Source organism: Corvus cornix, chromosome 3 (assembly GCF_000738735.6).
Source record: "Corvus cornix cornix isolate S_Up_H32 chromosome 3, ASM73873v5, whole genome shotgun sequence".
NCBI lineage: Eukaryota > Metazoa > Chordata > Aves > Passeriformes > Corvidae > Corvus > Corvus cornix.
The window spans coordinates 9,647,134-9,674,224 of record NC_047056.1 but is presented as its reverse complement, the minus strand read 5'-3'; the positions used below and the strand labels follow the sequence as shown (position 1 = coordinate 9,674,224).

The 27,091-nt window shown below is 42.0% G+C and overlaps 2 long non-coding RNA genes across 6 annotated transcripts in view; one reads left to right on the top strand and one right to left on the bottom strand.

Annotated features, from left to right (window-relative positions):
* Positions 1 to 26,763, top strand: part of LOC104696581 — a 31,691-nt gene extending 4,928 nt beyond the window's left edge. The window contains exons 4-12 of one of the 2 annotated variants that reach the window (XR_005604250.1): positions 186 to 433; positions 5,747 to 5,855; positions 6,728 to 6,892; positions 7,080 to 7,255; positions 9,352 to 9,570; positions 15,853 to 15,953; positions 16,830 to 17,008; positions 25,380 to 25,539; positions 26,239 to 26,763. This is a non-coding gene — a long non-coding RNA (uncharacterized LOC104696581). Of the gene's footprint in view, positions 1 to 185; positions 434 to 5,746; positions 5,856 to 6,727; positions 7,256 to 9,351; positions 9,571 to 15,852; positions 15,954 to 16,829; positions 17,009 to 25,379; positions 25,540 to 26,238 lie in introns of both variants that reach the window. The other variant, XR_002048051.2, reaches the window with a different exon arrangement.
* The window catches only part of LOC109146175, a 160,334-nt gene continuing 153,218 nt past the window's right edge, over positions 19,976 to 27,091 (bottom strand). Inside the window, exons 9-10 of one of the 4 annotated variants that reach the window (XR_002048052.2) lie at positions 22,906 to 25,421; positions 19,976 to 22,258 (exon numbers count right to left, since the gene is read on the bottom strand). This is a non-coding gene — a long non-coding RNA (uncharacterized LOC109146175). Of the gene's footprint in view, positions 25,422 to 27,091 lie in introns of all 4 variants that reach the window. The other 3 variants (XR_005604252.1, XR_005604253.1, XR_005604251.1) reach the window with 3 other exon arrangements.

Genomic DNA, 27,091 nt, shown 5'->3' with positions numbered 1-27,091 from the left:
AATAATTAATGATACTGTTTTATAAATCAATATATGTATTCTTGATAAATTCATATCCAGTTAATGGTGTAATTTAAATAAAAAATTAATGTAATAAAGGACATACTGGAATAGGCAGGAAATCTTTAAAGGTTAAGAGGCAAATTTGTCTAAATTCTTTTCTTTGTACCTATTTTTCGAGAAAGCCTCCATTGAAATGCAGCTGATAGCAGGCTGGCTCTCCGGATCGCGCTCTTGCCATTAGTTTTGTATTAACAGCAGCCGGTGAGTTTTTGCAGCCACAGGAAAAGGGAAAGCCCCTTCAGCAACAGGAATACTTTTCTCCCTGGTTTCTCATCCTGCTGCAAAACTGCAAACAAAAACGAAGACAAAAGCAAAAAGAAAGAAAGTAAAAAACAAAAACCACTCCGGCATTTGGCCAGAAGCAGAAATGGTAAAAATGCTCTTTTTATACCGTTCCCCATTGATTCCATATTTGTATTATTACAAGAATATTTTGCTTGTTCTATATGGTGTCATTAAAAAAGGTAAAATATGAACATTTTGTTCCAGGCATGAAGTGCATTCAGAGGAGCCTGGAAACCCTGCAGACCGTTCAGTGTAATAAAAAGCTGTTCTTTATCTCTTGTTTTAAATACAGTTAATCCTGTTTATTCAGCAAACACATCTAAGAGCAACTTTGAGGGAAAAAAAACAAAACAGAAAAAGCTGGAAATTGCCTTTTTCTATCTGCAGTGGTGAGAAACCGTGGCTCTGTTCCTTTGCTTTTATTTATAGTCAGTAACCACAAAATGTATCTCTAACAATAACAGGGATTTTAATAGGCAATATTAATTGCTCTTCCCTCAACTTTTGATCTGCAATGTTTCAAACAAAAGCCCGCTGCCTGTTTACATGCTGAATTTGTTTGAAGAATATCTTTCTGAAATGATGCAAAACATGACACTTTGTCATTTGGACTGACATGGGACAGAAATGTCATTTTAATCCATTGAGTGATTTTTTTTTCTGTTTTCTTTGGGGGGGCAGTTTTTTTTCTCAACATTGCTCTGCCTTATTTAGAGCAGCAGTGATCTGCGCAGTTTCTTTTGACACTGATGGGTATTTCAAACCCTTACGCTGAGGGGAGGGAGAAAAAGGAATTTGCTGCCAGTCACAGCGGCAATGCAGCTCCATAAGCCATCGCTTATTTGCTAAAAGTTTACATTTCAAATGAGCTTGAAACGTAAAGGAGGGCTTTTTGATGCTGGCACTGTGTTTAGGAATGGAGAGAGAAAATAGAGGGAAGACGATTACGTGTGTGTGTTAAAGTCTACCAGGATATTGGTAATACAGCCATTTAAAATGTATTTTGTTTTTTGATGCAGCTAGGAGCAGGAGATTCACAACCATATATGGGATGCTTAATTCAGCCTTTATAGGAAAAACATCAAACAGCAGCTTACAGTAACATGCCGAAATACATTACACATTTTAAATATCTTCAGTTGGAAATGTGTGTTATATTTTTTACCCTCCCCTTCTGGGATCACTAACATGCCTCTCTCCAGACAAAGCAAGGACAAGTTCCATCTTTAAAAATTATCTGCCTTACAGATCACATTCTCAGGCATGTTCTGCGCTTTTTATTACCACGGATAACCTCTTAATGCTATCACAATTTTATACTTGTTAAGTGGACATCTTCCCTATATTTAACTGCAAACAAAGCGACTTCATTTTGGGGGGTGGGAGGAAGGAGAAATGCTTTGGGATGATTAGAAACATAAGTTTCTATCTTCTGTCACACCAGCCTATCAATTATTCAAAACCCTACTAAATTTAGATGTCTGTTCCTAAAACGTTGTTTGCACTCGTTCCCTGGGAAGATGGAGGCAGCTGATAATTTGGCTAAATTATGCGTTTGAGCCCAACGGTTACAAATGAAAGAGTTGAATTCGGGAGATTTATTTGCCGCTGATGAAAATTCTTGGTAGCAGGAACTCAGACCTACTCCTTCAAAGAGCAAATCGAGGGGTGAGATGGTGCCCACAGGTATTTATGTGGACCAAACCTCATTGTTACAGCAAATAACATGATGCATCAGTGACTCAGTGGGAGGTTTTACTGATCAATTAGGGACTGGCTACTGGGGGTGAAGGGCCTAAAGCAGCCCCTGAGGTGCTCTGTGCCCCAGGTAGTCATTACCTGAGTGTAAAGACCAATAAAGGGGAAATTATTGCCATTATAGGATCAGTTGTGAAGGATGCGGGGTGGATGACTCCGGATCAGGCAGGGTGTAATGCACTCACCCCAAACCTGCACTTCGAGCATCCCTGATGCAGCCCGGCTGCTGTGATGGTGTAAAATATCTCCCTTTTTCAGCAGTGTCGGGGTGTGATTGGCAGCAAATCTCCACTGAGCGTGGGCGTCCTCCCGTGCGCACCAGTCACAGGACGTGAAGGGGGAGTTTTTGTAATTTATTTTATTTTTTTTTATAAATAGATAGGCTCTGACAAATAACACCGCCTCTTCCCGAAGCTCCTTCGCAGCAGCAAACAGACCTCTGCTGGGTTTATCAGTGGCAGAACCTCCTTTCCTAAAGGAAATAATATTTTTGGCGAAGATATTGCAATAGCTTAGGGGGTAAAAAGCTGCAGATGCTGTAACAGGAGCAGAGCTTCTTCCAGCAGCCCTGGGCATGGGGCAACACTGAATGCTGCACCAGGCATGTTTCACAGGGCTGGGCAGGAGAGAAAGAGGAGAGCTGAAAGAAATGCTGCTGACTGTGAAAAATAACTGAATAAATAATCAAATAAAATCAAATCCATGCAACAGAAACACCTCCCTTTCTCTTGCAATGACAGTTGGTAATTGCCAAAACACAGACAGCCTTAGGCTAAAAAAAAGCAAGACAAAACCCCCAAAAAATCCATAAAGAATTTAATTTATATTTAGAAACCAAAATGTTTCAGGCAAACAGCACACAAATTGCAGAAGTCCTTGTGCAGTTTTCCCCCCTACCCTGTGCTGACTCTGAAGTTGCACTGCTAAGGAACATATCCCCATTTTTACAACTCTGGCATTTCCTCCCCAAGTGGCAATGGGGAGGAAAAAAACCCAACCCCCAAAAAAACCCAAAACAAAGGACGTGTGAGGGCTTTCATTTATTTTGATAATCCTCCTCCTGCTCCAGAGCGTTTTGCTGTCTTTGTCAAAGTGAATGACAACAATTTGGCCAACTCTCTCTGAGCTGCACTCAACAGTGACAGGCAAATTATCAGAGGCCCTGCACTCCTTATTATCAGAGGAGAAGTCATCAGGAGGACGTGCGGAGGATCCCTCTCCCCTGTCACTATTTGTCAGTGGGACAAGGGCCACTGCTATGGGTAGCTGACAGGTAATTTCAACAATAACAATTACTCCTATTACTGGTGTCATAAACAATTCGCCCAAGGCATGACAATAGCAAAGCTTTATAATTCAATGCCATATAAATAAATGGCAGCAGGTAACAAGTAATTTAGCTCCAATCAGGCCTTGGCCCTGGCATTAATATTGTTATTGCAAGAAAATGGAAAATTGAAAAAATTCAATATGTTAATGAATTAAGAGGGGTTCAAAGGCTAAGGGAGGAGAGGCATGATCCAGAATGGGGGGAAGGAAGAAAACAAAACCAAAAGATACAAAATCATGCTTTCAGAACCAGCACAAATATGTGTTCGTACAATCTTATAACTAGTTTTTGATATCAAACATGGTCTTGCTATGCTGCCTTTCAGGTTAGGGCAAAAGGCGTGCAGGAACCTGAACCCCACCCCTTGCCTCCGTCTGCCACACTGCGAACAACGTGCATGAAAAAAATAAACTGAATTTAATGGTTTTTATTAAAAACAGAATCATATTTGAAATCTCATGCAAGACATAGATTTAACAAAGCTTACAGGTTTATTTACAACTCCATTGCTTTATTGTCCACTTCTTGCATGCTTTAATCTTTTTTAAACCAGCTCTGTTAAATCATTGATTCTCTATTTATCAAGAAGAAGGATTTTATTGCACTTTTTCTCCCCTCAAATGCCCTTCATAGGCCACAACGCTGTCAACTCTCTTATGAAAATGATGATCAGCAGCAAACAAGCTAAAGGCCAATATCTTCAAGTCCAACTTCTTGATCAACCCAATTTGCAATTTTACTATTTGTCCAGCAAGACAATGTGGCATCAGGCTGACAGCAGTAAAAGAATTTGAAAATCTCTAATTAGGAGAGCTGCGGAGCAATTAACGCATGTCAAATTTCACTTCATCAAGTGCCACTCTAATTTTCCCACTAAAAATTAATGGACTTTTTTTTGGTGTATGTGTGTGTCTGTGTCTCTGTGTGTGTGTCCCCTCAAGGCAATGTTGATTCAAATCTGCTCAAGATGCAGCGTTGCACAGCTAAGCATCTTCTTGATTACAACCCGACACACTTCTAACTGCTTTCATTCTCACTGCCACAGATACTTTGTCAACAGTCAAATTACACCATGCTGATAACAATGCATAATGGTCTTCCTCAAAGGAGGCTCCTGTCATGGAGCAGCCTTTCATAAAAACCCACCGGTTTCTTCTCTGGGAAATAGATCTGGATGAAAGAAATTAAGCTTCTGTAGTTTCAGCCTTGGTTGCAATGTAATTTTTTTTTCTTTTCCAGTTTCTTCTTCTTCCCCTCATGCTCTAATTTATTTATTTTTGTACCCACCTGGAATTATGGCAGGGAACTGTTTGAAGAGTGATACAGAATGGAAAATATTTATAGTCACTGTTTGTACAGGCTTTGCTTTAACCACTTTGCTCCAAGACATTTTCAAGAGCAATATCCTCCATCCAATACCACTCATTTAGTTTTTTTTTTTCCTTTTGTTTCTAAAGGTGCAGGGCAGCATCCCGCACTCTTTGCATAAGCACAAGCCCCACTGACGTCAATGGGAGTTTTTCCGGGGCGAGGGCTGAGAGTCTTGGCCCGCTGCTATAAACACGTTCGGACTTTCTCTTTTAATGGATGGTATTTAGATTCTGTGTGAGGCTTGTTTAACAGGCACATTTGCCGGAGTCCTCAAACATCGTGGGGCACACAAGACAAATTGCCTTTTTGTCAGAGCAGCATGGAGGGCAGGAGAGAAGAACTGAGCTTTTACAGGCAGTTTTTACCTTCCTCTCCCTGCTCCCTAACTCCCTTTTCCTGGGAGATCAACAGCAGCAAAAGTCAGAGGGTGTCATTGGGCAGGATTTCCAACAAGTAGAAGTGGAATTAATAAGAATAACATACTTCAGAGATATTAATGTTTTTTGTCTGTAAGTTTCAGAGCTGAAATATAGTTGTCTGCTCCCTCAGAGAGAAGAAAGGTTAGCACCCACAGCCCTGTCTATCACTGGGCTTATTGCTGCCAACCACTCCAATGACACGGGTAGGGTATATAATCCTTGGTGTGTGCATGTCAGTTTACACTATAAAAAAAAGCCAAAACCATACATTGCCTTTAATCTGAGCCATCTTTCCATCAATATCTTATTTCTTGTCCCAGATAAATGACTGATATTGCAGTGCCTGGTAACATGGGCTCTGCTTCTCCCAATAATTTTCAATATCTTCCCCACCTATATTCCCCCCCTCTTGCAGGTATTAACATTTTGCAATGAACTCTGTCTGGCATACTAAGAAATGTTAAATTCAGGGTATTCGGTTCCTGAATTCTGGATGTTCTCTTTTGTGTCCTCCACCTAGGACGGAGAAATGAGTCTTCTTCTAATGACACAGCCCAGTGCACACACAGTCCTCAAGCATCCCCAGACCAACGGCATGGCAGCCACTGGGCCTGCAGGTTAATATGTGTGTAAGTGCACTTCTTTTTTTTCCATGTCCTTCTCTAAACTTAAAAAGTTCTAGCACTGCTTTTAAACAAAGCAGAGATTATATACTTTGCTTCAACAACCTCTTTTTTTTACTAGGGGATGCCCTTACCCCTCCTCAAAAAATGCTGCCATAAAAACAATAGGCAAGGCCATAATTTAAAGAGAGAAAAATGTGATTATATAACACATCCTGCAGTAATCAATTTTACCTCCAATATCTGCTTTTGTTTTCAAAATGCTAAATAAACAATACATAATGCATCCCTCATCAGCCAAAACCATGAGGGCTCTGTGCTCAAATAACAGGAAACATATTCAATTTTCCTAACAGAAGACAGTTCATTAAGCTGTGCCACATCAAATAAAACTTTAATTTCTCCAGCATCAGAGTCGCAATGAAAGCAATTGAGGAAGATGAGCCATATGGTACTTCTATCAGCAAACACATATTGCTCATTCCCCCAAAGTTTTCTAATTCTGCTCCCCAGACCTGTGTAATATAGATAATGTGCTCTGAGCGCAGCAACCATGAGCTATCTGGTGTACACTTCTAATACTGTATTTAATGGGAAATAATGAATCATAAAAGCCTGCAGAAGACGGCTTTTGCTAACCTAAATCTCAGCTGTAATTTCATTGTTCTGTGCCTAAGATGCTGTTTGCCCTTTTCAAACAGCAGCAGTTGAACATAATTATGCTGCTACAAACCTGGGCTGCAAAAAGAAAGCCTTCCTAATAGAACCAAGTTTTTATTAACTCTTGAAATCCTGAGCTTGGGGCAACTGGAAGCAGAGCTGCCTGTCAGGTTTTAGGGTTCATTAAAGCACACATACATGTATATCTTGATTTCCAGTGCGCAGCCCCACAAATTAAATTGATGCTTCTCACATCGGGCCAAAAATGCAACAGGAGAAGGCTGTGAAAAATTAGGAAATCTTCTTGACATTGGGAAATCCGACACTTGTCTGCTCTAACATCTGTAAGTGCCAAAGAAAGAGGGGGATTTTTTCCCTTAAAGGTAAGTCTATTTTTCTTCTTCTTGCCAGATATAAAAATTGTGGTTAGTGCCTGGAGTAAAAGGCCCTCTAAACTTTATAGTGTTTACCCTCCATTTATAAATCCATAACGATCTATTTAATGATATCATAAGGTTAAAAGTTAAACAGCACTGTATTTTCTCTGCCTTTTTCTCCTCTGCCTTTTAGAAAGGCAGATTTGCCTATCTCCGAGAGACGATCGGTCGGGGTTGTTTTCTGAAGAAGCCTGTAGGTAAAGAGGCATCCATACGTTCACACAGGAGGATTCATAAAGGCAAGGACGAGAAGATAAAGGTATTATTTTGACATGATGACCCCTGGAAAATGTCTTCGACTCATCCCAAGTAAGCCTCTTTCTTTCCTTCCTCCACCCTCTCCCCCTCCCCTCAAAATACGGGGCTAATTTAAAACATTGTCTAGATATGCTACTTATACATATTGAAAACATATTTTAGTGACTGTGTTTGTTTTGGCAATATATAAACCAAAAAAAAAAACCCAATTAAATTAAAAAGAGCGACTTTTAAAAGTTAGAGATTGCCTTTTAAAAGCTTATTAAAATCAGCATGTTAGATGTCTGTCTTTGAATTAGCTCCGAGGCTTGATTGCTTTCATTAAAGCTGCCTGTTTGGGTGCTGCTTGGTGAATGTTCAAGTCTGGATTTTTTCCCCTCTTCTCCCCCCGGCCCCGAGCTGCTTCTTACCACTTGTCAACTTGGATTTTCCCTCCAAATTTGAAAGCAAAACTTGGACTTTTTTTCAAGAACCAACAGCCACCCCCACCCTGCCTTCCCCCTTGCAAAACATCATGACCAAAATCATCAGCAACCCGAGTCAGAGAGAGACCAACAGGTAAAATATATATATTTAAAAACAGCTTAAAAAGAAAGACACGCCCAAAATACCCACCATGGCCAAACCGACACCCCCAAAAGAACCCACCCCAAGCCACCAAAAAAACTCCAAGCTATCACATTGCTCATAGCCCGTGAATGCCTTAAAAACAAATGTTTAAACAGGTTTTCTTTTTTTTTTTGAAGCGGCAGAAAACCTCTGCATGCTCCAATGGGTTACAATAACAATGCTCTATTGCAATGTAAAACAAGCTGGAGGAGAAAAAGGTGCTTTTTGTTACCATTTTATCAAAGCTGTTCATCTTCTAGCTGCAGGCAGCATTTTGCTGGAATTGCAGATATTTCTCTGTCCGGGCTCCTTTGTTTGTGCATCTCATTTGCATATATTTATCTCCAGCTGAGGGTGCTTTCAGCTCATTAAGGCCTCCCCTTGCATTATTTCATAAGCCAGCTGCTAGGAGGGATTTCACCTGTGGTGACTGAGAAAAGAGGGGTGAAAAAACCAAATTCTTCATTAAAAAAAAAAAGAAAACAAAAAAAACCAACAACCAAGGAAATCTTCTGACTCTCTTCCCCTATAAATGGGCACCATTTGTGTTAAACAGCCTCTTGTCATGATAGATGCCTCCTGGGGTCAGAGGGGAAAGTTGATTTGAAGGTCAGCAGTAAAACAACAGACAAACCAGACGCCAAACTGGTTCTTTAGCTGTCGGTGGGAGCAGTGGTACAACCAGGTCTTGAACCTTTTTCAACCTCTAATAAAACAGGGGAAGAATCTGAAGTGGAGAAACCAGGCCCCAGAGGAAAAAAAAAACAACCCACAAATAATATCAATATCGAGCAGCAACGGGAAACAACGGGGCAGCTCTCAGCGTTATGGGCATGCTGCTATTGTTTCAAGAGCTGGAGAATTAATTCCACTTATTTATTTAAGGCGTGTCAACTCGCTGCCTAAACCTGTTTCGGTGTCAAGATGAATAAAACTTTTATGGCTCATAAAATAGAGCCATTCATCTCCATGGTCTTTGTGGTGCCTGGGTTGTTGGGGTTTTTTTCCCCTTTCCTCCTGGTAGGCTGAGCTGGGCCAAAATCTCTGTGTCCCATCGCTACCAACTCACTCACAGGAGCAAAGAAAATTTGGACTGGGCATCTCAAGCTAAACCTCTGGGTTTGATTAGAAATGTAAACGTTAATTCATCATAGTCATGTGCAAAACCCCCACCTCCTCTTTTTCCCCAGCCTAAAACCTACAATGAATTTACATCATCTATATGGAGCTTTGGACCAACAGGTAATAAAATACAATAAAGCTTGCTTTTTATCAGGACACACACACAAAAAAATCCCATTAATTATGGTTCATGACTACTCTAAACCAAATGTTCAAATAGTAGTTGGAAATGATGCATAAAATCTCAGCATGTTCTGATAGGTTATAGAGTCAGTGGTTTATTGCAATGTAAAACAAGCCACAGGAAGAGAGGGTGGTTTTGTTTACCATTTTCATCAAAGCTGTTCATCATGTTGATATACTTATGCTATATTGTGACCTCTACATACGTTGCATTTCATATATTTATTTTCCAGGTTGTTGCCACTTTTGCTGCCTTTGCCTCTGAGAAGTTGAGTAATGCTCTGGCCCCTTTGAAATATTTTCTCATCTGCACTGAATTTCTGCCGACAAACCAATGGATAGATATGGACCTAAGAACTATTTATTATCATCGAGTAAGGGTTTTTTTTGACTTAATCTGAGGCAATTAGTACCTGAATAAACACACACTAAGTAATCTACCTCCTCAAAAGGTAATCAGACTTGAAAAGCGCTGTTTGGCTCTACCCAAGGAAAGCTCAACTTGATTAAAACGCTTTGGAGATTTGCTTTCATTTCTTCCCTTTTGCCCTGGAAAACATTTTATAACAGCCCAATAACTTTTAATTTCTCCCCATGCCAAACCTGGGGCCTCTGCTGGTTGTTGCTGTCCTTTTCCCCCACCTTCCCAGATTCAGGAATCTTTAATCCCACTTCTCATTTTTCTTTCCCTCTAATCTAATCACTGATTCCTTGGCTTGGCCAAATAGTTAAAAATGTTAAGTGCTGCTCACAATTCCTGCTGCCTCCCCCACGTATCTGTCTCTGTTTATGGAACAGGCCCTGGTTTCCTCCTGCTCTTGTTCAGCTGTAGGTCTGCAGGTCAGGAGACTGTAAATACACACAGTGCTGCCCCAACCCATAAATCTGAGCAAAGGGCAGCCTTATATATTCAGATAAGGGATGGAAGGGGAAGGGGGGGGGGGGGGAGGGGAAATAAAAAAAAAAGAAAGAAGAGAACAAGGAGACTCTGGTCTCCTCTGGTGAAGGAGGTTCTTTGCTAGACCGTGAACCCAAGGTGCATGCCCTGCTACCTTGCAGGATGTTCCAGCCAGAGATGAATCTGAAATGTTCACCCTTCTTCCCACCCCACCTTGTTTATACATAAATCATTACAAAAAGCATTTTATTACCCTTGGGGCAAAGAAATTAAACACAATGTTTCGATGGCTTTCTCTCCTCCAGATCTTTGTTGGTCTATTTCCCATCGTCCCCCCCACCTCCCACCCCCCATTATATTTCCTGCACCTCTGAAGCTTTCAAGGGAACAGTCCCCCTGTTATTGCTTCTCAGTTCCAAGGTCTTAGAATAAATAACATTGTTATTACTCACTTCACCAATTTCCAAGAAGAAATATTGCTGCAGCAAATGCAAGCAGCACTAATATTTGCAAAGTGATAAATGGATTGTTACATACCTTCCCGTCTGTGTGGCCTCCAGCCATCCTCCGGCCGGCTACATCCCTCCTCGGGGTGGGAGGGAGGCTGCCTTTGAACTTAGCAGGGTCCAGACACTTAGTGCCTTGCACCAGAGCCTGCCCCCAGCCCCCTCCCTCGCTCTCTGATGGAGAGATAATTTTAAATGGACCATGCAGAGATGGTACCGGGACTGGGGGAGAGCAGGAGCCATGTACCAGGACCAAGCAGCCAAGTGAAGATGCTTTTGGCACACAATCAGTGTGTGGTGGGTTTTGTTAGGGTTGGGTGCTGCAGGGAGAGGGGTGAGAGACTTGGGATGTCCCCAGGAGACAACTGTTGCTCCACTGCCCTCCCCAGCTCCAGCGCACAGCTGCTCTGGTGTGGGTACCACATCCCTGGTGTCAAAACAAGAGCCACCTGTTCTTCTCCAGCTTCCAGTGATGCGAAAAGCGGACAGAAAAAGGCCTGCAGAGGAGAAAAATTATTCTTCCCCCCACTCTGCCCCCAAAATATCTCCAGTGCCTGAATAGGAACTGCAGTGGATAACTGAGTCACCAGGGATACACATGCTGAGTGGGGTGAAAACAGGAAGGACATATTTCCAAACACTACCTTCCTCATTGCTCATTAAATTTCATAAATTCACATGAAATTCTCAGCAAACTTTCTTAACCAAAGCTGAGGTTAGGGAGGTGCTAAGGCAGGGAGTAGTCTCCTGGCTTCCCCATCCCAAACCTGGTTGCTCACCACATAACTTCTGAGCTGAAAAAGAGATGGAAATTGGAAAATTCACATGGAATAATTTAAAACCAATATAAGTTTTGAGTTCTTTTTTTTTTAAGCAGCAATTTATATCTACCTCTGAGACACGATTTGGGCTCCTTGATTTTATTAAAAAAAAAGCTCCAAATCAAATTATTCCTGGGCTGCAAGTCATGCTTTAAAAAACTCCACTCTGAATGTGTGGTAATTAGAAACAAAACAACACATTTTCCTTCAGATCCACAAAGAGTCAGTTGCTGACATTTCTTAGACTGAGTCTGTTGCATTTCCATGCCGTGTGTCACAGGATAGGGGCTGGGAGGTTTTGTTTGGATGATTTGAATTCCTCGGTGGGATAAACACCCCCACCTTAGGTTATTCAGGCACCAAAGGTGATGTAAAATCTTGTTCTTCATGGGCCGAACAAAACGAAGCTGCTCCAGGAGCATCATCCCCACTCCCCTAGTGCTGGTGTGGCATTGCCTCTGTGGCTGGGGCATCACCAGGAGAAGGGGTGAGAGCACCCTTCCTCATGTGCCCTCCCTGGCCTTTTCTCCCTGTACAGCCCCTTCCCTGCTGAAGAGGTTGTCAGAAGCCTGAGGAGATATTTACTGGTGTGTACAGGTCTCATGTGGAGGTTAAACACAGCAGTACCAGCGTCTATGTGGTGCCAGCTTGAGGCGTGAGGAGGTGAACAGTACGTGCAAAGGTTTCAGCAACCTGGGGTGGAGGTGTTGGCAAGCTCTGGCAGTGCTAGCATGTGAATACTGTGCCCAAGGGGATGGGGAAGGTGGGAGGTTGAAAGACTGGAGCTATTTATTAGGTTGCTTTTTCCTAAGGGATATCTTGTTCCATAAAAGAACGAACAGAATTCAAGGATTGTGGGAAGAAAATTATTCAGAAACTGTGAACAGAGGTATGAAAGGGTCAATCAGAAGAGAGGACAAAAATATATCTGACATGTTTTCCTCCTGACCAAGGTAAATACCATGTCTTCTTTTTTTGTAAGATGAGAATTATTGAAAGGAAGGTCACAAGTTACAGATAAGACTAGAAATTCCTTTGGGATGGGCTCTCAAGCAAAATATATACAGTTCACTAGTAACAAAAACCAGATAGTCTGTATTGGTTTTTAATAAAAGAATTAATAGAATCGTGGAATAATAGAATCATTAAGGTTGGAAAAGACCTCAAAGATCATCTAGTCCAACCTTGATACAAACCATCCATGATACTCCCTCATAAAGATACGTGTGTATGTTTATGCAGCTGTAATAGACGTGTGATTGTGTACATATATGTCTGCATGCATATGCACCTAAAACAAAAACTCAGCGTACATCAAATGAAAAATAAAATGAGCTGCAAAATTATTTAAGGAAAAAATGATGAAAGTGGGTGAGAGCTGGGGCAGGAGTATGGTGAGGAGCTACCCCACTGCTTGGAAATATCCAGAAACCTTCTTAAACATTTATCAGCACCTTTCCTAACTTTGGGAGAAGGGCTGGGAGTGCCTGATTCTTCAGGAGATTCCTGTCAGGCAGGAAACCTTGTGAGAGCAGCATTGCTTGTTCTCTGTTCTTCTTCCAGCCCCAGAAAGCACACAGATAAGAAGAAAAATCAAAATAATTGAATATATACAAGACATCCACATTTGTATAAACAAAAAGCTTTGAAAAGAGAAAGAAGAATCTTTCATTCTTTTATTATTTTTTCTCAAACTAAAAAAAAATAAAAGAAAAAGAAAAAGTCAGGCAGTTCTTATTTTATCCAGACCAGTTCATAAATCCCAAGTCATAAATCCACATGATATCCTGGGCTGCTGGATTTTGCATTTGGAGCTCTGAAAGACTGATAGCTGAAAGATTTATAAAATCCCAGGTAGCCAGAGTGCTCCCTATTGGCTCCACATCTGAGAGGTCCCCGCATCCTGCTTAGCCCAGAAAGCTGGATGTATGGGATATATTGTGTTCAAGAAGCAGCACACCCCCACCCTGCTATTTTCAGATGTGAGGAAGGCTAAAAATTTGATCATGTGAGGTGGATGGGCCCTGGTTAGGGACTTTTCTGCACAGACATGGGCACAGCCACAAGCTGGGGTTGCCCAAAGATTGCTGCCACCTTCTGCAAAATTATACCATGGTTTGTGTCATAGATGTATGATTTACCTTGTGTGGTAGACCTGGCCATAAACAGCAGAATTGTTTCAGCTGCTTTGAATATATACCTAATTTTGTTTCTTGGAATATCATTGAGCAGCAGTGACTGCTCAGTAAGAACAGGGGATCAGCACTAGGCCAGAAGATGATGATACTTAGCAGGGAACATGACCAGCCCCTTAACAAGAAAACGGTGCCTGAGATGCCTCAGATAAAGCACAGGTTGCAAACAATTCAGCTGTCAAAGCAGCAAGTCACATTTCCCAAAGAGCACTGAAAGATGATGGTGTGAGGTTTTTCTCATCAGTTCAGTGGATGTTACAGGTGGGATCATGTGTATTGGGGTGAAGGTCCCCCAAAACAGACCCTCTGAAGACTGATTTCTGCTATTTTTCTGTATCCACAGGATGCTGAAAGCACGCTTAAAGCCTTTCTTCCCTTACGTTCCTCTATCCTTCCTCAATGACCTTATTCGAACCTAATACTTTTCTCCAGACTTGTAATGACAGACATTTTTAATATGCTTCTGTTGAATTAATAAAAAAGATTTTAAAAACCCCTCTTCTGCAGTTACAACATTTGTTTTATAGCTGTAACTAGCATCATTGTTACTGAGAAATTAAATGATTTGCTTTATGTTTCATATATTTTTATTCATGAGTCTGAATATATTGAAGTCCATGAGGAAAATCCTCCTTCACTCTCCTGGGGAAGGATGGTGGAATCAACCTGAGCTCTGCGTGTTTGGAGTTTTATTAGAAGCAGATTGTCCAGCTAAATTTAGATAATTTTTGTTGTTGTTTTTGTTTGTCTGACTCTATTAGTGGAAATTAAAATATTGCAATGGTTTATGCTCCCTGTGTGTTGTGAGCACCTCTGCCTTTGATCAGCCACCTGAAAGGAGCACCTTGAGTGGCTTGTCTTGCACACCATGGAGCTGCCTGACTCCAGCATGCTTCTTCCCCATCCCAATCACTGCCTTCACTAGAAACAGTACTCATTTAAGAGGCCGAACTAAACCAGACACAAACAGACCAAAGCATTTATACGAGGACTAAGTCAAACTCACGTCTGGAGAGGTTTATCTTGGTTATTCTTGAAATCCAAAGCTTTCCCAAGCCTGTTGGCGTCTCTCACAGGGTATCCTTCCCCTTCCCAAGCAGGATATTTTTTAAACCTCGAACTCCTGTGAACTGTATTTATGCCATATTTCATAATTTCTTCCTGTTTCCTTACACTTTATCTCTCTCTCAGCTGGGTTTGAGACATCCGGAGCTCACAGCTGTTGAGTGCAATACCATGGCCAGGGATGGGGCTGCCTACTCTATCCATCCGGGCTGTGGGTGCATGATTATTTAATCCAGCATGGCTCTACAGGTCAGGTGGCCCTGTCCTGCTTCAGGAGGATGAATTTGCTAGGTTTTTTTGCCACTTTGGCATTTCTAGCACCTTTGACAATGGCATTTGGTGCCCCATAGCCACTGATTTTGGGAACTTTGCTTCTGTGAATATGCCCATGTCCCCTGACTTTATCAGTGTCATTCATCTTGAAATGCTCACATGGGCTTTGCTGGTTGCTCATCAAGGAGATTGTGCTGAAATGAATCCCCTGGTGAAGAACTACCGGAACAGGGTGAAGGGCAAACGCTCACTTGTGTGTACTGATCATCCCCTTCAGCCTGCATTACCACTTATGCCTTTGGAAGGAAGAGGTTTCTTTCTCTTTCAAAACAGAGATTTGGGGTGTAGAAATATGTTTTGCAGTTTTAAATGTGAAAGTCTTCTTTAAATTTCCTCTTATTAAAAGCATCTACAGAAGCTCTTTTCTCGTAATTCTGTAACCATTTCACTAATTAAAAATGCTGTACAAGGACTAGTATTGAGCTATAGAAATGAAAGGTCAATACATGAACAACACTTCATTTGTAAATAATACAGCTCTGTAATCAATTATCTCATTTTCACAGAAGACATATTAATCTACAAGCAAAGAATGGAGACATTTAGAGGATGTACAGAGGGGATCTTTAAATGTTAAATGTTCTTTAGCATGTGCTAAATAAAGAGTTTGGCAGAGTGAAAATGTAGCACACAGCACTGACACTCCAGGGAGAGTCTTTAGGTCAAGTGATTTGTACCTTCAAAATAGTTCTCCATAGCACTGTAAAGCGTCTCTGTTGGTAGCAGGGAGGTGGGTTAATGTTGTTTAGGATGTTAATTGTAGCAGGAAAAATACTGCAAAAATTAGAGAAAAAGGTGGTCTGCAAAGAAAAAGGTGCCTATTTTAATAGATGAATCAGCCCTCTCTGCACTGCAATTTGCTTTCTGTCAGCACCGTGAAGTGAGTTTTCTTACCCCTGCTTTTCCATAAAACCAGGCTGCTGGATGGCAGGTTGGAGCTGAGCCGCGCTTATGGAAGAAGCTGTGTGGCCAAGTGTCCTCGATACCCCGGGAACGAGCTGGGAAACGCTCCTCCAGGTAACACAGCATCCCCCTGAAGTCCATGTGGGATGCTTTCCTCTTCCATGGGTTACAGTAGGAATCCACATAAGGTTTTAAAAATGTAACAGTTTCTGGGTGCTGGAGATTCTGTGCATGACTTCTAAATATCATTAAGGAAAATCACAAGAAGATCCACTCCCTGACCTAAAAACAGCTTAGGCTTTCCATCAAATGGAAAGGAAAGGCTCTTGCCACCTCTGTTGGGGGCTGGGTTACACTGTATGCTTGTTTACTGAATTTTACAAGACTGAGGTGGTAGAAAAGCAGGGGATGAATGTAATTTCATTTTCACTTTGCCTGTTCCATTTGTCTGTTTGCATTGGATTTGCAGTACATCCATCCCATGCTTGCCCCTAATTTCCATCAAATTTCTATCAAATACATGTTGGGACCGAAGGGGAAAACATCTTACCCCACCACCCCCAGCTCTCCCCACACCCAGTGCTCATAATTCTATTGATTTCATCCCACCCCCTGTCTTGCCCTCCTCTATCCATGGCTGTGTGGGAGGAGCAAGGAGTGGGCTGATGGGAACAGCCCCACCAATGTGAGCCCTTGCATGAGGGGAGGGTCTCCCTCCCACTCCCCTTTCCCACAGTCCACTCCTCCCTTCTCCCACACTTCCTGCTGGACAAATCCATTGCCTAGGCCAGGAGAAGGCTTAAAAAAAAAAAAAAAAGAAAGAAAGAAAGAAGGATGAGAAAAAAAAGAAAGAGGGAATTGTTTTCAGCAGACTTCACAAGCCAAAGTGGATGTGGGAAGGGTGGAGGCTGGGGAGAAGATGCACTCTTTAGCATCAGCCTTAAGTCTAATATTTTGCCTCATTCCCCTCTGTTCTCTTTTCACAAACAGAAATACACACTTGTCACATGTTAATTAAACAAGGCACTATCCCAGCTCCCTCCCAGATGACCGGGGGGTACCAGAGCAAAGAGCCAAGACCACCAACACCACCAGTGTGAAAGAGGAGAGGGAAGGCTAGGGATTTAAGGAGGCTTGATCCCACTCTCTCCACGTGGCTGATACCAAGGGTAAGTCACCAGCAACAGCAAAGTCCTCACGAAAATCTCTTCTGGCCTGTGCAGCAGGAAAGGTGGTTATGGAATTGGTGCTGCCAAAGGAATGGCATGTAGCGAGGTGCGAAGGCAGGAGCACTGTCTGCCTCGTAATGGATATTGCAGTGAAGTGTGAAGATATCCACTTTGTCTTTAAGAACAAAACTTAGGTTAGGATGGAAGAAAAAAAGACCCCTAAGCCTAAATATTTCCAGGTTTGCTCACCCCTGTGGGTTTGGTGCACTCTGTAGCTGCTTGACCTGCAGGGCCTTTCAGAGCTCTCTGCGAGTCTCTGTTGCAAAATAAATGTTACTTTACCATCAAGTAAGAATGAAAACCATAAGATGCATGAGTGAGAAAAAAAGTGCCTGAACCGGAAAACCCCTTTCTTCTGTTTTAAAAGTCCTGGATGATCAAGGCCGTTCTGTTCACTCTGATTTAATCAGTTTGCAGATACCCAAATACACACCCAGCCATGGAAAGTGCTCTCCCTTTGATTCCAGCAAAATCCTTTCTAATTCTCTTTAAATGTTCCAGGGCTTTTTGAAATGATTGCTATCAATGCCAACCAAATGCTTTAGATCTCTTTTTTTCTTTACTTTGCCTGTCTTTAAGTACTTGCTTTATTTCTATGCAGCCCAGTTACAGCTGTACATGGAAAAAGTATCTAGAAAACAGATCTGGTTTGCTTTAGCCTTTATGCCATATAGAGTTAGACACTTTAACCTTCTTTACATTTACTTAGTTGCTTTAATATGATTGCTGTAACTCCTATACTTTCTTTTTTTCCATATAACTTATTAAATATTTATAATACAGAAGCCCATACACATCACATAGGTTGGACTTTTATTACATTAAGCTTGACATAGCTATCCTAGTAAATCATAAGTCATGTTCCTCCTAAAAGTTAAAAACCAGGATTGTTCAGCTGAGCTTGGACTGAATTTATGAGGGACCAGCTCAAAAAAAGCTAAGCCGGTTAAAACAAGAGATAGACTTGTTTAACCAGAAAATAATAGATCCCCTAAAGTGCTGGATCTGCAATGTTTACCATGGGTAGGAGCACCAGGACACGAGCAATATGCTTGGGAGTCCAGTGCAGCAGCTTTGGGTACTTGTGACTGCTCATGTTAAGGCATGGTCTTGCAGCCACCATGAGAATGCTGCTGCTTCTTCCATCACTGGTTCTCGGTTCCCTCCATGCCCTTGCCAAGCCATGGCCGCACATGATTTCTCCCCAGCATGAGCCTGCATCCCTTACTACTACACTGATGCCTCATGCACCCCATCCCAGAGTGGAGTGGGGTGCCCAGCTCTGAAAAAAACCCTCCCCAGCTAAGTCCACCCCCCCTCGGTGGTGGTGCCTCAAGCGAGGGTATGATCTCTAGCACCCGGACTCTTCCGTCCTCAGGTACGTTTGGACAGATGTGCACTGGGTTCCCAAGTTTAGACAGAAACCCTCTTCCAAGCTTCCTTCCCATTTTTGCAGCTAATATTCCTTCATGCACTGTCTGTTATGTCGTTATTAAAGCACAGCTTGCCAACAACTGGGGAAGAAATACACTCCCCACTCTGCAACGCTTCCTTTGCCCAGCTCGGAAGCAGGAACCAGGCGGCTGGGTCTGAGGGTGGCTGCTTCTCACCTGCCTTCCTCCACATAAACTTTCTCTGTGGAATGAAAAATGGACATTTGTGTTTCAGCAGACCATAAAAATGACATTTGAAAACTTTTCAAGACTTTTCCAAGTTGGAACTGCCTTGAAAGACATCAGACCACATTGCCATATGGATTGGTGGCACCTGGTTTAATGCACGCAACACTGTGTCACCACCCTCCCCTTCCATGATGGGACCAGCCATCCTGCAGGGATGTATTCACTTTAGGATGGTCCTTAACATTTTTTGCACTTTCTCCAGCTCAATGCTGCAGCTTTCTGCAGTCACTCACACCATTTATGCTCTCAACCAGCCAGGTACAGGCAACTTAATACACACAGAAACAAGTGGCCTCTTCCCTACCCCATGCATGTTTGTTTTTTTCTTCCTCATTCAAAAACTTCCACTGGAAGCATTTAGAAGCAAACAAAATGATATTCTGCTTCAGCTGGAAAGTTTTGCTTTATTTCTTTGTTGAAAAGACTTTTTGCATATTTGACTTTTTTCTCCTCTTACTTCTCACATTCCACACCACTTGGAGTGGTAGGATGACAGACATTCATGATGCTGCTGCTTCTTCCATTGCCATTTCTCCACTTAGTCCATCCCTCTGCTGAGCCATAGGCATGTGAGATTTCTCCCCAACATGAGCTTGTAATCCTTGATGCTGCTCTGATGCCTCACACACCCCATGCCAGCACGATGTGAGAGACACAGCTCTGAATAAAACCTTTCTGGAGTTAAATTTTTTTAAAACTTCTTTATTTTTTAAACTTCTGTTCCTCTCCTTCCCCACTCTCCTTCCTTTTCTCTAGCTTGCTTAATTTTACCTTGCCTTTCCCACTCTGAAAAACCATATATGAAACTATATGAAACAGTATATTTGCCTCTTTGTGTGGTATCAAAAATAAAACCAAGACTAATTGAAAAAGATGATGAAACACACTATTTGGGAGGAAGGTAGGAGGAATTCTTTTTCTCATCTTGAAAATTCTCTCTTGGCTGTTGGGTTGGGTTTTTATTTTCCTTACACCACATAACTTACAGAAATTGCAGACCATGGTCCAGGTCCCCACATTTTTGCTGTGGACTGCCCAAACACTGTACACAAACAGACAACAAGAGTACAAGATAGTTATACCCAAGGGATTGAACACAATATTAATCCGAGAGAAACCTGTTATTTGGAAGTGGAGTTGTTCAGGTAAGCATATGCAGTTGCAAAAAAGAGGAGGTAGCCAGACTGTGGGGGAAAAAAGAAATTATGATCTTTAACAAGAACAACAAAAACAACAGCAACAATAATAAACAACCAAGAATAGTCATCAACAGGACATCAAGGTGAAATGACACCAGACAAGTCTAGTCTGCAGGAAGACTGTCTTTCAGGCAAGATTTCTATTGAAGTTAACGCTGATATCTGCCTGCTTTGTCCAAGTCATATAACATTTTTATATAGGACGTTCCCTCAGGTGGCCCTGAACACTGTGGGCATCAGTGAGATGTCAGTGGTTTTCAGGGAACAGGGTCTGAGGCTGGGATGTACCATGGGGGAAGTAGGTGGGTATCAGGAAGCCCTTGGAGGAGCAAGAAAGGCCTTCTGCTGACTTCAGCACACTTGCTCCAGCCATGGATAGTGCTGCTTCAGGTAATGAGCAATGGGAGAATACAACAGAAATAAATATGTTTGTTGAAAGGCAAGCAGGACATTTTGATTTTTCCTGTTTGGGCTCTTCCCCCTACTGGGCATGAAAAACTGCTACCTGGGCGCCTATTTCCCAGAGCTCTCCTTCTTCACTCATAACAAATACACCTTTTTTTGCACTCATTTAAAACCAATGCTTCAACAGACAAATCACAAGCTGAAGTTAAAACTAACAAGACAGTAAAAAACCAGCCCTTCCCAGTCTTACAGGTTAAGAAGGACTTGTTGATACACTCATGTCCCACACATGAACCTTTCTGTTCGTATTTTACACCATCCAAACGCCATATGTGAAGCTCTACTGTCTGTTTTCTTCCTCCCACTTTTTTTAAAACAATTTTGTTTGGTTTGAGGAAGAGGGAAGATGGGCAAATCTTCCACTGAAATCTCCACTGACCATCTTGACAGTAGATTTTCCTGCCACAGACTTGTGACCTATCAGATCCCATGGGATTGAGACCAATGTGAACTTTTGGACTGTATTTGTCTCCAGCTTTTTGCTGCTAAAGGTCATCAGCGGGTTACCCCGCTCAGAGGTAATATATGGAACATGCTTGAGCCTGACTGGAGAACACATTTCCATGGCATAATACACAAAGAATAAACAGACACTCTGTTTTCCAAACCTTCAGGAGAGGTTTGGAAAACAGGGCTCCTATGGGCCGAATATTTCTTTATTTCCACATACTGATCTCCCCTTGCTTTCATCCTGCCAAAGAACTTTCCTCTTCTATCTTATGCACCCAACCCCCTGCAAAAAAAGGTTAATGAGAGAGGGTCTATGTAGGTAATGCATCACTCCTTTAAAATTTGTCATATCTGGGGTTAAAAAAATGAAAGACTCTCTTTTTTTCCCCTATAAAAGGGGATTTTATATCCAAAGACACAAAGGTAATACTTTCTCCATTGTAGCTTCAATATTTTTCTTTTTTTTTTACCCAACAATGGTGAAAAGATGTGATTTTTACATGCAAATAGGAAGAAAAAGCCTGAACACACCATGGGAACATGTTTAAGAAGTTGATTTATGTTTCATACTGAGCCTTACACCTGCAGTTCAAGCAAAACTCAACTTTGCCGCCCCACAGAGTCTAGTTTATTAGGTATCAAGGAGTCACAAGAAGCCATGTAATTAAAACTGTAATTAACTGGAAAAGGAAAGTGCCACCTGAGTTTTGAGAGGCTGTCAGTTTTATTTCCATTACAGCTTTCCTTCTGCTTCTTTTGTCTATAGGGTGCTTTTTTCCCTCATCTTGATAAAGAAAAACAAATTTGGGGTTTTTTTCTCTCTTTATTAACTAGAGAAGCCACCAAATTCTCTTATGTCTTTACTACTGGGAAAAAATTGAGCCACTCAGTTTTGAGCTCGGATGCAGGTTTCTCTCAGCAGCATTTGCAGCTGTGTTTGCCAACAGGTGTCAAGTGTGGTCCAGGCAGAAAAAAAGCCCTGAAATGTCCTACCGGCACAGGGTCAGCTGAGTTCAAAGCCCATTTTAGCAAAACATAATCAATGCCCTTTAAAAAGGGGATCGGCAGTGCCTTGTTAAAATGCATGACCTCGCTGCAGCAGGCAAGCCAAGCACCAGGCGTCCCTGGATCTGGCACGTTCCTCCGAAGGCTGCTGGATCCTGACGGAGACCACCGTGGTATTTCTGCGGGCAGGACAAGGCCACACGCAGCAAGACAAAAACACGTCTGGGAGAAATATGAGGTGACGTGATGAACTTTGTCAACCAGAGAAATTAAAAGTGAAAAGGGGCCCAATCCCCTGGCCAAAGACAGTAAATCTCCCAAAGATTTGGGTGAGATGTGCAGCCAGTCAGGTTCTCCCTCTGCCTCATGCACCCACCGGAATCAAAGTCCTGGGGAATCAGAAAGAGGTGCCGGAATAAACACATAATTATTTTATAAGGTTTAAAGAAGAAAAGACAGGTAAACTTGAAAAAAAGTCATAGTAAAACATAGTTGAAGAGTAATTACATAAAAGGGTAAAATGATGACAACAAAGATAGGACCTATCCTAAGGGTCATTACAAGGGAGATCTATGAATATACAGAAATTTTTGCAGAGCAGGTGTTTGTCTTTGACTGGCTTATGAAGGGGGTGACTGACATACTTCATTTTCCATTTAACAGGTGACAAAATCCCATCAAGTGAAGTACCAGCCTTGAGAAGGGAAGTTATTATTGTAAAAAGCAATTTTCCTTTGGTGTCATTCTGATAGGCTTAGGGGTTTTTTCCCCAGCCTTAATCATTTGTATCCTTTCCCCTCCTGAAATAGCCCCAGCTTGCAAGGCAAAGGTCTTGGGACCCTCTGGGTTTGAGGGCAGATCTCGATCAGCACTAATCTGGGGAAGTGAGCCGGAGGTACCTGCAGCAGATGACACACAAGGCTCAGCTTCTTATTCAGCTACAAGTCAGCAGGGGCACCCCATGACCATCTGTGGTCTATAAATTACAGTAACACCAGCACACACTGCTTGTAAATCACCAATGAACAGGCTTTACCTTATGATACATCACATGAACCTTGTTGAATATTCCAATAAACTCTCATAAACCATCTGATATAAACTGTAGATTATGTTTCTTTGGGGGGCAAGAGAAAAACCTGGGCTTTTCTGCACTTGCACAAACTTCTTATGGGTGAAATGAAGATGTGGCCTGAGCTATGGTGTGTGTTTATGCACCACGTTTTCTTACAAGAGAGATTTCCTCTTCTCTGCCATCACTATTACCATAAATATTTCACTTTCCAAGAGTGCATCAGCCTTGAGGTAACCAGGGTTGTCATTCTCCTGAAAAATAAAAAGACACTACTCATTTGAAAAATGCAGTTTTATGTGAGCCTGCATGACTTGTCCTCCATCCTTGCTCCACCAAGCACAGGTAGATTAACAGAAGAGGCTCACCCATGTCCTTCCCTTTTGGAGGAGCAAGAAGATCCAACACACGACCTCAAGTCCTGGGATATCTCTTACCTGACATGATGGAGCCCACGTCTGCAAGGAGATGCTATGAGCAGATGTTTTGGCACACGGCTGTGTGTTCCCGCAGTTCACAGCTGGTTGGGACCGCAGACACTGCTCTGCTGAGAAACCTGGCACTTGACTTCAAACTTTCTCCCAAGACTTGACAAAGGACTGCTTTTGAGAATTATATTAGTAAGTCCTGCATTTAGCCTGTCATCTTGGGAAAAAAATAATCTGTAAAACAAGTTATTCAGAATGTGGGGCATAGGCCAAGTGAACACTCTGATAAATGTTATTTGACCAGCTTTTTTGCTGACCATGAACAACTGTGGGCTGTAGCGTAGACAGCCTGCAATGGCTGTGTCACAACTTCTTGGCAAGTTACTTAGTTGAAGCTGAAATCCCAGCCCCTCCCAGGAGGTAGTGGGAGCCCTGCAGTCATCTCACTCACACACAGCATAAGTTTTCTAAGGTAACATTATTTTTATCTGGGTTTCTAAAGGCTGTTGGGGCTGGGTGCTCATCACGATCCATGCGGGTGTGTGGGTGTGTGGGCGTACGCCTGCATCAACACACATTTAAATTCATTGTGTGACTGCAACCAAACTGGTCAGATATTCCCCCCTCATGGAGACAGGCAACCAAGGCAACCATGTCTGCCTTCCCCAGTAGCAATGGGATGAACTCAACTGTCTGTAGACATCAGAGAATCTACATCTGCAAGAGCAATCCAAGGGAAACTATCATCCCCTGCTCCCTCCAGTTGTGAGCATACAGTTAATTAAAGCTCATACCAGGACCACCAGCATTGCATGATCCCAGTGTTAACCCAGAAAGGCTGCACCTGACTGAAACACTTTCAACAGTCTCAGGAGCAATTTTCAACTCACCAGAAGTGTAAATTTGTAGCACTTATTGAGTCTAGGTTTGGCCTGTCTAGTTAGCTTAGTTTCAGAAAAATTAGTGACTAAAATAAAGTTGACTTTTAAATCTATTTTACTCAGAAGAAAACACACCTCTATTTGAATGTTATGTTAAATTTTCCTGGAGGAAAAAAGTGACAGTTCAATATGGAAATAGAATTAATCTTTATCAGCACTGAAAAATACTCTTTGATTTTCAGTCAGGGAATTTTTACTTTGTAAACTTTTAAATTTAGAAGTAATGTGTAAGGAGGATCTTTGCAATGCTTTTTCATCCAGCAAGCGAACCAAAACCCCACAGTGAGGCAGTGGAAAGCCCCAAATCAGGTCTGGGCATCATGGCACCGTGGCTCTACTGGGCTCACCTATGAAGACCTCCCACCAGGGGTTCCTGACCATTCAGCCTCCTCCTTTACCTTTCCACTGCCTTCTCCATCCGTCCCTTTCTGTACATTCTGACAAGAAGAAGTGATAGTGCTATTGCTGTTTTTTAACAAGATTTGGAAAGCATTCAAGTGCCTGACTAAGTGGTTGGAAACAAGGAAGCAGAAGGATGTTTTGGCATCCTGCGATGTGTGCATGAAGAGCACAGACACAAACACATTGAATGCACATACTGTAAAACAAGATTACAAGGAAAGTACAGACTAATAAAAGCCTATTAAAACATCGTGGAGGCTATCGCTGCTCGCCTGCATGCCTACATATTTTAAAAAAAAATATTTCATGTGAACATGCAATTCAAACATGACTGATCACAGATATAACTTTCAGCAACCTTTAAATGCATAATGCCATCCTGTAATTAATGTAGCCTATCCTGAAACTTGAGGGATTTATTGATACTGGCAGAAACACTTGAAAATAACTTGGGGAAGTTCATGACATACCTTTTGTCTCAAGGGATTTATTCATTTTTTCCCCTTTTTTTTTTCTCTTCCAGCTACCATCAATAATTTCATTCAGAGCCCTTACCATGTGACAACAAATGCTGTTGGAAATCCTCAGCAGAAAGTTTGAAGAATGTACCAGCGTGGAGAAAGAGTCTCATTGTGTTTTTATTTGTTTTGTTCCCTTTCACTTACAGTGAAATATATATAACCATGTCCAAGGGGATTGCTTTTGAGGTCTGCAATGAAAAAAAAAGCAAAATCAGGCCATAGGCATAGCAAGCTGAAAAAGGATTTTATCTAAATTTTCCAGGAAAATCTATGGCCATCCTGTTAGTTCCTGCCCGAGCACACAAGGTAGGCCCCATCACTGGAATGTTATCTATTGGTACAACCAAACACACATTTATGGAGGTAATACAACATTTATAAGGCAAACAGTTGGGTGAAAAACCTTTGCATAAAGCCCTTTCCTGGAGGAATGTAGGTGTGAACACTCATCTTGGGGAAGGTGCTGGTCTGTTGGGTTGACAAGTCATAAGAGACAAATCCCAACATTGTGGTGCACGTTCCTCCAATCACTGCAACTGCAAAACTTGGCCATGACCCTACAGACATGTATTTAAAATTTCTGCAATAACAAGGATAAGAAATATCCCATCATTTTTCTAGGAGAGGGTTTCAATACCTGAGGTCTGCACAGTGCCAGCACATGATCACAGCATCCAAAGCATCAGATGGCTGGTTATTCTGCTGTTACCAAGCTGCATCTAAGTAGGTTAGTGGAGTGAGCTGGCACATGTTCCCCCTCACCTGATCTTCACATTTCTCTATGGTTTCTCTAAATATTGTAAAGGATTTCTTATGTGGGACTATTTTATCATCAGGTAGTATTTTTGCCTGTGAATATTTGTACACACTTACATACATAGGATTAAACAGAGTAAGGCAAGAGAATAACATTTATTTTAGGAAATTGTTCAGGATTCTTTTTGTTGTTTGTTTTGTTTTGCTTTAATTTTTTTTAAAATCTTATTTTCTTATATTTTTTTCTAGGGCCTAAATTTGAGGTACTCCTGTCACATGACGTCCAAATCAGTCATTTGCACCAAAAAAAGCCAGCAATACCTGGGAAAGTACGCCAAAATGTGCTTCTCTGTTACTTGTTTCATTGATTTGAATGCACTGGGTACATTTCAAACAGCAAGCAGAGACACACGGCGGTATGAATGGCTCCACTTTAAATACTGGGGGGAGCCCAAGCCATCTCTACATCTTCTCCAGCCCTTCCACTTGCTTCCCACTGTACTGCATTGAGTAGCCTGGTTTCCTCACACTTTACTCTGCCACATCATCAGACCTTTCCAATAAAACAGTGTCTCTAGCTCAGTGTCCACAAGACCCCACTCCAGTAAACTGGGGCTTTATTTTTGTAGGAAAAAAGCACCATTTTGTGTTTTCTACTACATTTAGGGAGAGAGAAGGTAGGGGTCGGCCAAATGTAATACAGCCCTTTTCCCCTCCAAGATTGAGGAGGAAGAAATTGTGCATCAGGAACATAAAAGCTTCTCACTGACTCCTGTCTGGCTGTGGCGGGGATGGGCTGACCAACCAAAATGGGCATCCCTCCTCCTTTGAGTGGCAGGACAGTTCCTGGCTGGCCTGAGAGATGAGAGATCTGTGCTGACACTGAGGTTGGGAAGGGTGTATCCCACCACTAATGATATCCCCCCAAAAATGGACATGGGAACCTGCCAGGGGAATATGTGTTGGTATTTTCCACCTCTCAAGGGAAAATCAACTTAAAATAGGAATTAAAAATGGGATTTAGCTTCTCACCTTCTCCCACTCTTTTCATCTGCTTTTATATATTTCAATGTATCTACAGATAATGGTTAAAAATTACTTA